Source organism: Lonchura striata, chromosome 8 (genome assembly GCF_050655825.1).
Source record: "Lonchura striata isolate lonStrDom1 chromosome 8, ASM5065582v1, whole genome shotgun sequence".
NCBI classification, from domain to species: domain Eukaryota; kingdom Metazoa; phylum Chordata; class Aves; order Passeriformes; family Estrildidae; genus Lonchura; species Lonchura striata.
The window spans coordinates 21,984,135-21,998,886 of record NC_140710.1 but is presented as its reverse complement, the minus strand read 5'-3'; the positions used below and the strand labels follow the sequence as shown (position 1 = coordinate 21,998,886).

Below are 14,752 nucleotides of genomic sequence, written 5' to 3'. Positions count from 1 at the left end.
CTAGAAGGTAAAGAAATAAATAATTTTGTTTGATACTTCAGGATATGTCCAATAGATCAACCAATAATTGATCTTGACATTCCCCAAGGAAAAATCACTAGTGTCACTGTGAAGGTCTTAGTGGTTTTGTACAATCTATACTAACTTTTTCTTCAGATTTTCAGATAAAATAAGTTTTGCTTCAAGCCAGCTCTAAGTGAAATTAGATTACTCAGAATATTAAGATGTGACACAATGCTGTCAGTAGGCCTTATATTTTCAGTAGTTTAAACATCATAAATTGTTACATCAGTGGTATTTTTTCCATGCTGTTCTGACTTGCTGTTCATGTAGGATCATTCAGACATATGAAACAATAAAAAATTGCCAGAAAATGAGCTCCAGTATTATTTTGGAGTACTACAGCTAAGTGCTGGCAAGATAGGTTTCTGAAAAATCAAATACTAGACCCATGTGTGTTGTTTTTCTTCCATAGTGTAATCTGGATTAATTTTCTCTTACAGAAAATTAATCCTACTTAACTACTGAAATTCAGGTCTAGGTAATAGTCTGATCTTCACTGCTGACATGCATCAATCCTAATGAAACTTGCACCACTCCTGTGTTTTTTTAGTAGCTCTGAATTTTATTCCAATCTCAGCCTGTGATAGTCAAAAGCAGATGAGGAACTACATAAATGCTTCCCCCTGTCACTGACATGCAGTGTGTTAGTTGGTGGGATTCTCAAAACCTTCTAAATTCTTGGCATTCAGGAAAGAAAATGCCAGGGCTCCAGTAATGAATATTTGAGTTGCTTCTCAAAGGCACTTTATTAAATTGAACTCCTTTAAACAAGTTTAGTACCCAGTAAGTACAGTATATTCGATGTAAAAATATTTTTTTCAAATCTATACTTTTTAGTGGTCTAATGGTTACTTTTTGAAGAACTTGCCTTTCAAAATACTGTAATTACATAGCATGTTCTCAAAAAACCTGGTGTCTAGTATTAACCATCTTGTGGTTTCATGGAAGACATTTTGAGAATTTTGGATCCATCTTGTTCAGCTACGCCTTCTCTATTATGATTAAAGGAGGAACATGCATGTTTGAATTCTTTGAATAGCTTTAAAAAATCTCACATTTTTTATTTGTCTATTTTATAGGACATGAAAAAAGCCTCATCAACCCTCAGGGCATTAAAGCACAGTGCTTTAATTACACAATGTCCATTAATACTAATAAATTTCATGCTAAAGACCTATGCTGTACCAGTGCCAAGTAAAACATAAGTCTCCTTCCTTTTCAAGCCCTGTGCCACACACTGCCTGGACGTGCGGCCATTAAAATGAGTTCAGTTGCAATGACAGACATTAGGCACAGATGCAAAATTTCATGTTGACTTTCAACAGCTTCTATAGGTTGAAATAATGCTAACATTTGTTTTTCAAGTAATCTTTAAAAGTATTTAGATAGGAATAGTGTTAGGTGAGTGACGGAACATGTGTGAAATCAAGTGATAATATTTTTCACTGCTGCACTCTTTTGATAATCTGATATAACCTGAGTTTTCTCTGTGAAGATTACTTTGTATTGATACTCTGAAGAATGAGTTTACCAGCTGTATATGATAAAGCATGTTTGTAACTGTTCATACATCTTATTTCATTCTCTGCTGTTTCTCTTACCTAAGTCATTAACTGCAGACTTTTTTTTCTTCCATATAGCTCTTCTGTTTACATTTCTAGAATTTTACTTCAGAACTAAATTTCCTTTTATCTTTGAATATTGCTGGAAATCAGGCAGTCTTATTATTCTTGATTTATGTGTACAAGTACAGCAGTTCTACTTTCAGGGTGGGTGGGGTAGAGGAAGAGTTTGGGATTCATTTTATAAGAATTTGAAGTGAGGTCATTGTGACAGTAGGTGTATCAGACTGGGAGCTACAGACTTTTTTTCATCTCTGCAATAAGATAACATCTAGGATCTCTCTGTACTAACAAAATGAAATGATGGTTTGGTCTGGTGAGAATGGAGACCAAATGGACACAGGTATGCATTTAGGAGGGGCTGAGTGATGGATGGTAAAATGCATAAAAAACCCCAAAATAATTTAGATACTGACTGGCTGTGAAATATTACAATATGTCTAGACTTAGCGAGTGAGAGTATAGTGGGATCAGCCAAAGGAATGTAAAGAAATTTCATGAACAAACATGGATTTGCAGCTAAATGGTCAGTGTTCAAGTTTTCTGATGTTCCTGGTACTTCACCTCAGGTATAATGTGGAGAATAGGGTTGGGTTTTGGTTTGGTGTTTGTTTTTTTTTTTTTTAATAAATAGTTCTGGACTATCCCCAATCCTTGTGTAACAGTGCTGATATCCTGAAGGGGATTTATTAGTTAGTCAAAGGATTACCAGCCCTTTCTTTCTTAAGTCTTTTGGCAGAGCAGCGTTCAGGAGCAGACAGAAGAGAGGCAGCACCTGGGTTCAGAGTCAGAAATGTGCCACATCCTCATGGGCTGAAGGAAGGGGAACATGAGGGTAAACCCAGCAGAGAGCTGAGCTCTCTGCCTGTGGTTCTTCCTGCAAGGCAGAGGGCCCTTGAGGGTCTTTTTGGAGTGCTCTCATCAGTTTTTTTATCCTCAATCACAAACTTGTCGATTCAGGGCATTAATCACATTTTTATAATGTTTATTATATTATACTTTCTATGTTCTGTTTATACTGCACTAGTGTTCTGCTGCAAGACTGAAAGACTTTGGCTGAATTTGAGTGCCTCTGTAGAAGCAGCCTCCCATAAGACAAAGTATATTACAAGTGGAAAGCTTGTAAGACTGTTACATGTTGATGAGCACTAATTATCAGAACTGGGAGCATTTTGAAAACCTTTCTGATGACTAAAACTTCATTTTACACCTTTACTTCCTAAACTAGCCATCTTGTAGGAGGTTATGTTATTTTTAACAGTAGCTTCTTTTCCCACTGAGTCCTAAAGAATCATACTTAAAGCAATAGTTTCTAATCTGCTGATTCTAATAATTCTAATGTGTCGTGAATATCCTTTTTATTTTTAAATTAGTGACAATCTTGAGCTGTCCAAATATTCCCCACCACAAAATGGACTTTCCCCCAACTTTGACTAGTTTCAAGAAGAAATCCTATAGTTGATTTTTCTTCTGCTCTGCCTGCATTCACCTCACTGCTGCATCTCCCTGCTCAGAGGCAGACCTGTTCCAGCTCAGTGCGGAGTGCCAGTCATGAAAGTAGTAAACTTGTTATGAAAAGCTGGAAAACTTGGATGTGCCTAGGTACCAGGCTTTTAAACTCATTGTAACTTTATTAATGACACCGTGGGGGGAAGCATCTTTTAGTAGTAAACACAGTCAAACAGTTTTGAGCTAAAAAGCCGGATTTACTTTGTTTTGGTTGTGTACTACAGTGTTATGGGAGATGATTTAGAGCAACAGCCATGAACTCTTAGTTTGGATCATGTCAAATGGAAGGTTCTCCATGACTGAAAATGTTTTTCTGGCTTTATAGGAGCCTTCCCTCTCCTACCCCCTGTAGCACTTTGCAGTTTAAAAAAAGCCGTGTGTCAAATAGCATTTGAGCCTACTCACTAAGCACATATAATTTCACCTTTTCTTGAAACATTCATTCCTGCTCTGCTTTTGAGATTACATATGTGCCTGTGTGCTATTCTTCTCCCTGAAGAATAGTTTTTTCAAGTTTTTACATGAAATCTATTTTCCCTGAAAAAATGGAATCTTTGTGTCTTTGTCCCCTCACTAGCTTCCAGGCATGTTTTGGCAGGGGTTCTGACTGTCAAGGCACTGGAGAGGAGGGGCCTTACACTCATTTGTCAGCTTTTCTTGCATCTGTAATTTTTGCCCACTCAGCAGTACTGGAGGGGCTTAAAAAAGGGGGAGAAGTTGAAGTTATTGAAAGTCCAACTCCTGAAATAATTGCTGGACTGTAACAGTTTGGGAAAGAGGTGTGTGTGAGAGAACAAATGCTTTGGCTAAAGCCAGCTTTAGCTTTAAGGTTTTAGCAACTCTCCATTTCATGTAATTGCATGCCTTTTCCCCATAGATCTTTACAGGCAATGGTACTGTGTTTTTATAGATTTGCTCATTATTAGTTGATAAACTGGCTTTTCTTAATGATGATGAAAATAATTTCACTGGTGTTCAAGACTTGGTTGTTTCCAGCCAACAGTTTAATTTAAAATGCTTAAGTCTTCTCTGATTTTTGTCGTAATCCTTTCCTGCAATCTCCCTTCGCAAGCTGGGTGCTTTCATCTCCTCACGTAATGTAACTGAACAGAAATTAGTTAATTTTTTTATTATTAGAAGACAGATCCCTTCATACTAAGGAAAGCATTTTTCCTCTTCAGATTTTTATGGAATATTAAAGTTGATCTCTCCTCCTTGTTGCAGTAGGCTATTTAAGCTCAGGGCTCATACTGTGAGCTGTTAATTAATCAGTGTGACAGATGAAGAAAGTATCCAACTATGAAAGGAAACCTTACTTCAGTGACTAACAATAAGAATGTGAGCCCGAGTGATTTAAGGGATTTTTTTTTTTTTTTTTGTGAACGTGTGATAAGGAGCCTTAAGCTGTTTGAGGTAACGATGGGGGTTTTTTTTGCTCAGATTGTGTCACTGCACAAACATTAAAGGGCTCATCAATATTTTGTCTTAAAGTCTAGACAGGAGTTAAAAGAGCCTCTCCTACAGTTTGAAGAGATCCTGTTTCCCATAATTAATAACAGGAAGCAAGTAAATAAGGCTTTACTGACAAATGAAACAGCAACAGTAACATGTACCCAGAAACATTAGCTCCTGACTGAGAAATGTAGCTGAGGTCTGCTGCTTTTAGTGTACAGGAAAAGATTGCTGTGGAGGCACAGCAGAGCTTTGCTCATGTCTAATTCAACTGAATGTGATAGCAGACTAAAACTCAAAAAGTAATGATAATGCATTGTAATTATTGAGAGTGATTTGTGACCTTTGTTTACATCTGTGTTACAGTCCAAGATCTCTTCCCCTGTCATTATTTGGAATTCTTTGAACTCAAAAGAAGATTTTCATGTTTATGTAAAAGCTACCAGAAGGCATTTCAGACATTTCCTGGAACAAACTGTATATATGTATTTTAGGATGACAAGAAATGAAAGGAAACTTGAGGAAAATCTTTCAATTTTCTTCCTTTTTGAAGGCTGCATTTTCCCTTCAAAGATAACTTTTCAGAGAAAGTAGTTGGAAACCCTTCTCTCCCTCTCCCAATTCCTCTTGTTAAAATCAGTTAAACAACAAAAGGGGACTTAGACCCTCATCTCTTCTGTACCAGTGTAAAACCAGAGCAGTGCTATTTATCTCACATTTCAGTAACTCCACATTGTGCAGACAAAAATTCAGCCTTACCCTTGCCTGCCATACTTCTGATTTCTTTGGTTTTTTGGGTTACCCTGGAGGGGGAAGGTTGGAGGCGCAGGAAAAGGAGGAGGTTTCTGTCTGCGTGGCTGGGGGATTGGTTGTTTTCCTAGGGAGCAGCCATGACTGAATGCAATATTCAGAAGTACTGGGAAGCACATTTAACTCTGTGTTTGTGCTGGACCTTAAGTCTGGGCTTGTTGAATTATGGGTTCATCGTCTGGCATGCTGACTATATGATACAACTGTGTAATACAGACTGTTTGTCATCTTCTTGCTGACCTTGAAAAGAGAAGAAAAGTGAATTTGTTTCAACTGATTCTTAGATACTTTGGACAGTAAATTCCTGCTTTAGCTATATAATTCCCCCCATAGGTGAGCTGTTGTGCTTTCAGTTAAAAAATGACAAGACAGGACAAAATAAGCTTGTTTGTAGAGCTGATGTTTTTTCCTTTTCTGTATATTTTAGAAGATTAACAGCCGTTGCTCCACAGAAGCATGGTGATGAATACTAAATAGTCCACCATAAGGCATTTTGGAAGGAATTCAGTAAATTCAAAGACACCCCAACATTTGTATCTCACATTGTTTCCACTGACTGTAGTTTGTACTATTAAAGCTTTAGACTATATCCCAAAGGAGGACCACGCTCTTTACAATACCTTGTCAGGTTAAAATGTTTCCTGGCAGTTGCTCTTTCATTGTTGACTGATTAAGTGAGATATTTGAGCACATGTATCTAACCTTAAGCATAGGTTACTCCCATTTTCCTCAATGAGTTTCTATATTTTCACAGGTTATAATTGGTTTCTGTTATCTTCTAAAAGCTTTTCCCTCCCCTGTTAAGTACTGAGTTCTGTCCCCTTGAATCATGCATGCCAATATCTAGCTAGACTTACAGCTTTTAAATGAGACAACCTGTGGAATGTGGTGCTACTTGACACAAGTGCTTGGCTTCTTACTGAAAATAAGTAGCTCAGATGTCACTGCAAATGCCTATTGTAACAGTCAGACAACAGCTGAAGATGTACTTTCAGGGTACCTATAAGGAGTTTAATCAAGTTTTTTCCCTAGCTCAGAGCTGTAATAACTCCTGAGCTCTGAATGAAGTTTATTGTGGAAATGGCATTTTCTTTGCCACAAAAAAGTTACCATACGCAGCAAAGCTGTGAATAAAATTGCATTGCTTTTTCATTTATTTTGGATATTTGAAAATCATGTGTCTAGATCTATTATGTGCAGCATATAGGGTTAGAAATTTTTCTAATTAAAAAGGAAACAATATACAAGTCTCTTTAATACCAAACTTTAATATCTTCAATGTCATGTCCCAGAAAATACTCTTATATTGAGCCTGATCTTTGTATTCAGTTTGCGATGTGGTTTTTCATAAAAAAGATGGAGATTTCCATGTTTAGGGTGTTTCTTTTAGAAAGAAAGGTGATCCATCAGTGAACAGTTTGAATTCATTGAATTGTCAGATTATATATTACCAGTGCTGTGTGCACTGGTATGTGTAAGTTGTTTAAAGCATATTTCAGAGAGATTAATGACTATAGTAAATACTAGACTAATGTAGAGTAAGATTACTGATATAACCTCAGTTTAATCTAAAGGTGCTGATATGAAATGTTACAGTTCTAACAGAACTAGGTATTGGTGGCAACATTTTGCTATCTTTAGTCTTACAGTACATCGTTTCCAAGTGGAATTCTTGATAACTAGCAGTTTCCAGGTTATTATCTAGATTTTCTGTTTACTTTATGTGCTATTGTAAGGATCATCTTGTGCCTTTTTCCAAAAGAATGAAGACTTTTCTTAATAGGGTATTATCTAAACCCTACTCTGTTAAAGTTGCAGGGTTCAAAGTAACTGCAATTACTGATTATACCTCACCTTTTAATACAACAATCTTTTTTTCTTCTAGGATTTTTAATTACTTTTAGCATACTTTCCTTTGTGTGTGTGCTTGTGATTGGACTTGATTCATAGCTTCTCCATAATTTTAAATTTTTTTCTACTTTAAAGGTAAAGATTTGTTTCTGATTTAACAGCAAGCTTCTTATAAGAAACCTAACTAGAAGAAAGTAAAGAAAAATGAATTTTCATTCAACTTCAAATATAAAAGCTTTTAATTACATTCCATACCATTACTGAAATATGTTAAGAATATATATTTTAGGGTGCTTCACATTTACTGTAGGAAATCTTTGAAAATCCCTTTAATTCACAGAAATTGGGAAGCTCTGCTTATTTCTTTTAAGCAATAAACTTACTTTGGCATACAATTTAAAGAAGATATTTCTATTCATCCTCCTTTTAAATTAAATAATGGTTGTATGGACAAAAATACTGTAATTTACTGTGAAGGTGTTAAAGTAGAAGCATGCAGATATATTAAGACTTAAAGAATTTGCCCCAAAGTTCCTTTTTGTGTGACTGCTATTGGCTGCCTCTCAGAAAGTTTGGCCTACTGTGTGCAAAAGCTCTGCAGGCTGTCGGGGAGCAGAACAGAAGTGAAATAGAAAAACTGCTCTGAACTGTCATCAGGTAATAAAATCCATGGATAGCCAACAGGATATGTGAATTCAGGCATTTAATTTTGAGGTGTTCACTTTAGAAAGTCAATGAAAAAAGAGATTTAGACTTTCAGTTTCTTCTTTGTAAATTAGGGAATAGAAGATACCTGCTAACATTAGAGAAGATCTTTGAAAGGGACAGTTGCTGCTGCATTTATTTCAGTGATGCTGTAGAGTGAGAGGCCTCCTGGCTCTCCCAAGTCTTTCTGTTATGCATCTTACAAGGGGTTTAGAAGGGGGAGCAATGCCCTGAGAGTCTTCACTGTGCTCTCACTATTGTGACAGTCAGTACTGGGAGTCAAAAATGGAGAGAAATTTCAATACTTCATATACAGATCCTGCAAGTTAAAAGTTTTGCTTTACGCGGAACAGTAATTGAAAAAAAAAAAAAAATCCTGTAGTGCCCTCTTTAACCATTAGAAACTCAAATGCACCGCTGTAATCAGAGGAAGAAATAGCAGAGTTGCTTTTTTTGGCAGCACAGGAGTAAGGGAATACCTGCAGCTATTATTTCTTGATGTCCTAGTTTAAGTTCAGACTCACTTAATCAATGTGTCTCATGTTCTCACTCCTTTAAACACAGCTACCTGTATTTTTTGAAAAGCCAGGAGATAGGAATATGAGAGGATGAAACAGGATTTTTATTTGTTTACTTAAATGTTTTTGTAAAAGACTTTGTAGCTACCTTGAACTGCGCCTTTCCAGAGGCATTATTTCTTTCAGGTGACCTAAATATAATGTGACCAGTTAAATAGATGCATTTTTGGATTTGTTGTAGTAAAGCATATAGGGAAGTAGAACAAGAGAGTGATATTTTCCTCTTCCACTCCTTTTTCCCTAAAGGAGGTAATTTTCTATTCTCATAAAGAACAAGTACTATTCTCTTTTGTAAGTATCCAGTGCTTTTTCTTTTTTACTTTTTTAAAGTTTTCATTTTTTACTAGATTGTATTCTTGACATAGGTGTAATAGAAGCCTTCATTTATGGTACAAAAGGGAGTTCTGTTAAATAACTTTTGCCCTGTTTTAGCCAGGTTCTGTACAGTACTTCCTCCCTGGAGTTATTATAGGAAGGGGGACAGAGATGGCAAACTTCATAAGTATACAATATGCCAAATAATATTTTGGTGTATGCAGTGAGTCTTGTTTTATTCGAAGTAGTATGACATACAATACCTCATTTCACTAATTAAATTAGCATATATAGACATTAACATTTAAATGCTTCTTGCCTCCAAGTTAGGGCAGGTTGTACTTGTCGAAGTTTCTTCTACATCTTGCTTCACTTTGAGAGTTTCGATCTGCTTCTCACCTGCAGTAAAGCCATAGTTGGGACACTCTGGGGGTGGTTCTGCCTGGCTGAAACAGTTTGGCTTTTTGTTTGTTCTTCCACCACCAGTTGTCCTGGTAAAGGCAGCAGAGCAGTGCATGCCTTGGGCAGATACTACAGCCTGGCCAGTGGTGTTGGTTCATTGAAGAGGTTTCAACAGTACATTTTAATTCTTTTCAACTAGGAGGAAAACTTTTAAATCACTATCCTGCAAAAACTTTTTGCCTCATGATGCTGAGTTCTGATATTGCAGAGGAGTGCTTTGACTCTGCATTTTTAATGCTTCCAGACAAAATTTCTCTCTGCAAAGATAAGCAGTACTTATTGAACTGAGACCCCCTTTGTGTTCCTTTTGTTGCTCTTTCTGATTGACTGTCAAAATAATTTTTCCTCTTAATCACAAAACGATGCAGAATTGCATATTCATTTCTTTAAAAATGAAGTGTTACACTGATCCTTCTGCCTTAAAATGTGTGGCGAGCCTTCTGTAAAAATTCATGTAAGGTAAAAATTGATGGGCTAAAGTCCCAGAATAATTTGAGGTATATAAAGTAGGGTGCATTAAGGTTTTACTGGTGTTTGGCTTTGTTTTTTTGGAGAGGTTTTTGTGGGGTTTGTTGTTGTTTTTAATCTGGAGAGCTCTAACCTTGATGAGACTCCATTGAAAGAAATTTTAGTCATCTTCCACCTTCTAATCCCAAGCATGTTGCCATGTACTTGGCTTCCACTTGATAAAGGAAGATACATATTTGTTAAATATTTGTATGCCTCTTTTACTCATATAAACCTTTCTAATGGAATGGTATTGTGTCTTGTACAGAAATAACTGCCTCTTTTGTTGGATAGTTTTTTTTTTTTACAATATTGCAATAAACAAACCAGCATTTTAACTTGGGAGGCAACTTCCTGGTGCTAAAAACCAACAAAAACAAGTCCAGCACATAATTCACAGTGAGAAATTTCTCTTAAGAGATTAGCCCTAAATTTGATGGTTGCTCAAAATACTTATAAGTTCTGAATTTGTATTTTTTATTAATTCCACAACTCAGTCAAATCTTTGAAGACCCTCTGAAACATTCTTCTCTCCTTTTAAAAATTTTTTTGATGTGTATACCTTGCCCTCTTCATAGCTTTAAAATGGAAGACAATGGTAAAACACTCTTCTGCTGAATTCCTGTGAAACATGGAGTTTTCTCCATGAGAAGTCCTCTGCAATCAGTACCATGGCTTGGTAAATGAAAGCCTGCTGTAATTTTGATAAAGGCTGAAGATGTTTCTCAGAAAGAGAAGCATCTCTTTAACATTCTTATCTACAATACCATGATGAAGGTTTTGAAGGCCCAGCAGAAGGGTCTCAGGTACCTTTGTTTTAGCTGCACATTTGCTTAGCTGTGGTCATAAACAGAGGCTGAAAAGGTCTTTATCTTCTCTGGCTTGTTACAGGTATCACCTATTTTGTGATGGTGGAATCTTCTGGCAGCAGAATTATTTTTAAAACAGAGCTGAATCTCATTTATTTTCCTCTTTTCCCCCAAGCTGCAATAATCAAAGTCCAAAAGCCTTCCTTCCCCTCTCCTGAATAAATCTGCATAACTCATAGCAATTGCTATTCTCTATGAAAACACCTGAAAAGTCGATTTGGATCTGGGATTGTGATAAATATACTTTATCTGGGGGATTGATCTTAGGGCATTTTTATGTTTTGTTAGATGATTTTACTGGATATTTAATTGGAAAAGTTGTAATAAGTAGATGCACTTGTCCAAAATGGACTAAAAACCTTTTATTAGAAATTATTTAGGTTGGTAGTGTTGCACATTAAGGTTGCTTGCAAATTTCCTCGCAAATTTTGTATTTAGTTCTATCTTTAATTGTTAATTATGCCGAACAACTTTGAGGTACTTCTGGCCCACGACATTAAGCACTAAATAACTTAGTGGGAGGCCACGTTGTGCTTTTATAAGGGTGAGATAAAGTAGCATTACTCAGTATGTTGAATACATGTGACCACTGAATGCTAGATTGCTAATTTTTATGAAGTCCTTCATATAAAGAAATGAATCACTGTATAGCATTCATTGCTATTTTTTTAAATGGGAAACTGATAAATATTTCATGACCACAGGTAAGCAGAAAACTCACTTTTTCCAGCCCACAAAACTTTGAGTTCAAAACTAGTCCTGTTCTACTTTGAATTTCAGTGAAATTTGGAAAGAATGAAGAGATCTGTCTGAAATAGTCGATTTACTGCTAAATGTGAAACAGCTATTTTGGAGTCAGTGTGTCTGTTTTTTGACTATAAATTCCCTTTTAATCCCTGGAAATGTTTTCTGAAGGAGTTTTCTTTTAAGATGATACCACTCCACATGAAGTTTAACTTTATGAATCACCATCCTCCAGCTTGACAGAAAAGCCGATATTCAAAGACTGCAGTACTTGTGAATAAGGAGTCAAACATGAAGTGAAATCTTCTTACATTTTTGGTGAGAAGTGGCACTTGATCCTTGAGGCAAAGAAATTCACTTCAACCTACATGACACATCACATTACGAGCAAGTGCACTGGCAGTGCTATAAGATGAAATGCCATTTTCTGTTAAGTTAAAAGTAGGACACGTTTTTTCCATTTCTGAGAGTTCTATCACTTCATATAGTTGCTTTTGGAAATGAAAAATGGCAACAGCCCTGTACAGAAGTGGCCTATGAATTACAGAAAAGCAGCTTATGCTGAGTAGTGTGGCACAAGAAGATGCCAGGCATTTCATGAGGAGAAAATGCAGCACAGTCACGTGGAGATTACAGAGCCCACAAAATTTAGTTATGCTAAGTCTCTTTTTCTGAAATTGAGAGGCAAATGAATAAAATATAATTAGTTATATTTTTTTAGCAGGTTTATAGATGTTCAGTATACTTATAGAACTTGTACAGTAAGTACAGAGAGAAAAGAGATAATATGGGAGTTTTTAGGTTTGTTAAATTTAGTATCCCAATCTACATTATTGCTGCTTGGGTATTGAGGGCAATATATTACTCTGTTCCATACAGAACTACCTAGATTTCTCTGTTACTCTATAGCTGTGTCCAAAAGATGGTCTGCTTTGGTATATAGTAGCATGAATAAAGGGAATAATCCTAACACAGCTTCTCACAGCTTGGGAATCAGGGAATAAACAAAGAGGAGTTTCTCATATTACATCATTCTGAACCTGGAACAGGAGCCCAGATGAACCTGGTTTCCTACTGGCTTCACCTGTTTTTCCTTAAGGAAGCTTATAAAAATGTTTTAACCTACACTAATGGATTTTGTTTATTTGTCATTCTGGTGGTTTTGTTTGAATTGTGTTCTACATATGGATAAAAGCAAGTATAAGGCCATAGAGGTGATGGAATGAATTAAGATAATTTTATGCTTTGCACCATAGTTGGATAAATTGCCTTGTTTTAAGATTTTTGTTGTTCTTTTAATAGCTTTGAGACAATTTTATTTTTAAGAGTTTGAATCAATGGAAAAATAATAACAAAGACTTAAAAAAAAGAAATATACTGCAATGAGAACTGTAACCCTATCTCACAAAAGCTTTTGCTTATAATAATGAAGACTGGAGTTGTAATTAGCTTTTTTGGAGTGTTTTTCACTCCAGCTGCACTAGACAATACTCTGACTTGTAGTTAATATATACAGACATATCTACTTATTTTCCTTTGCATTGCAGCATGTGTACTTCCCTAATTGGCAGCTTGCCATTTATATGTGGAAAACAAGATTGTGTTAGCAAGCGGGAGAGAGTGAGATATCAAATGTCTGCAGTGCACAAATTTCTGACTTAGATTACTGAAATGAGAAGAGATTTAAAGTTGAATTTAGTTATTTGGATCACAGTGCACTTAGCTCTTCTGTAAGGCTAAATATGAGTTACAAATAACCAAAGTCCAACTTAGAACTCGGACTGCCACTGTGAGATTTCACATTAGGACCACCCATTACTTTCATTTAATGTGGAAACTGTGTGATATCCAGAAAGAATGGATAGATTCAGTAAACCCACTCAAGTTTTCTTTTAATACTGAAACTTACATCAAACTGCTTAGATACTGTTCTTCTACCCTAATGAAGGATGGGATTGTGAAGGCATTCTGCTTTAGTTTTGGGAAGTTAAACACCATAGGTAGGTACAAGAAGATGGAATACAATGTTCTAGAAAATAAATGTCCTTATGCTATACAAGAACTAAAAAATAAGCATTAATATCCCACACATTTTTGTAAATTAGAAAAGTGATGTAACAACAAGAGCTTTATCAGGCGCTGTATCACTGTCCTTTTAAATGGATGTATTGCTAATCTGAGTGAGGATCACTTGGCACCAATTTCATATGGTCTAGCTAGCCCAGCACAGTCTATCTTGAAATAAAGCATTAAAATCAATTTTATCTCCCTGGGAAAGTCTTGCTATGTCTTTAAATTTCTCTTGCTACATCTTAAGTGAAATTGATTGTGAGTAGAACCAACTGTAATTCTGGTTTTTGTTTGAGAAGTCAAGACTTTCCACTAGTACAAAATACTTACATAGAACCAACAAGTTTTAACTAACTACCTAAATTCTAGAAGACAGAATTTTAGTTCCTTATAAGCATGGATCTTGCATGTTTTAAGACATGCACAGCTTAAGGGCACAGAAATATTTTTTTAAAATGCTTTCAGGAAGACTCAGTTTAGGACTGGTTTCCTTAAATTCCTTTTGTCAGCATCCCTTTTTCTCTTCAGTGTATGACAAGTGCTTGTAGTAATTCAGGTGTTGCAGATGGATTACAAACTGAAAAGTATTGTGTGTTTTGTGCCTGCCAGCATAAGGAACTGAATGAATAGGTTTTGAGTACTCAAAAGCAATGCCTTTCTGGACAGAGTACTTGAATTAGACAAACAGACTCTGAAGACTTTCTGACACAGGCTGTCTGCTATAGCTTGTATAAATCGGTGCTGAATGAATACTTAACCAGAATTACTTGAAAAGAGTCAATAGAAGTACTGCCAAATGAAACATACAATTCTCTTAGCTCTGTAAAACTGAGGTGCTCATCAATGAACATAGTCACTACTGTATTAAGGATTTAGTTATTAGAGGTGATAGGAACAGTGGAACACAGTTAAAATCACCACTTTCCCATCTCTATACCAATCTTGCATTTTATAGTTCTCATCCTGAATTTAGGGAATTCAGTAGCTTCCCTGATGTAATCAGCTAGGAATTACTCTCTTCAATGCATATAATCCGCTGTCTTTACAGTCTGTATGATCTCCACAGATTTTAAAAGAATTTCCAACTGAGAGCTAGCCTTCAACCCAGCTTTGCTGGGAGCTTATTCAATTTGTCACACAGAAATTAATTCACTTCCATAAATTTGAGCACATCTTTTCTTTCTTTGCCCTTTCT

General features: G+C 36.0%; 1 long non-coding RNA gene across 20 annotated transcripts in view; it reads right to left on the bottom strand.

Annotated features, from left to right (window-relative positions):
• Nucleotides 1-14,752, bottom strand: part of LOC110479805 (uncharacterized) — a 61,485-nt gene that overhangs the window by 31,596 nt on the left and 15,137 nt on the right. The window lies entirely within an intron of this gene.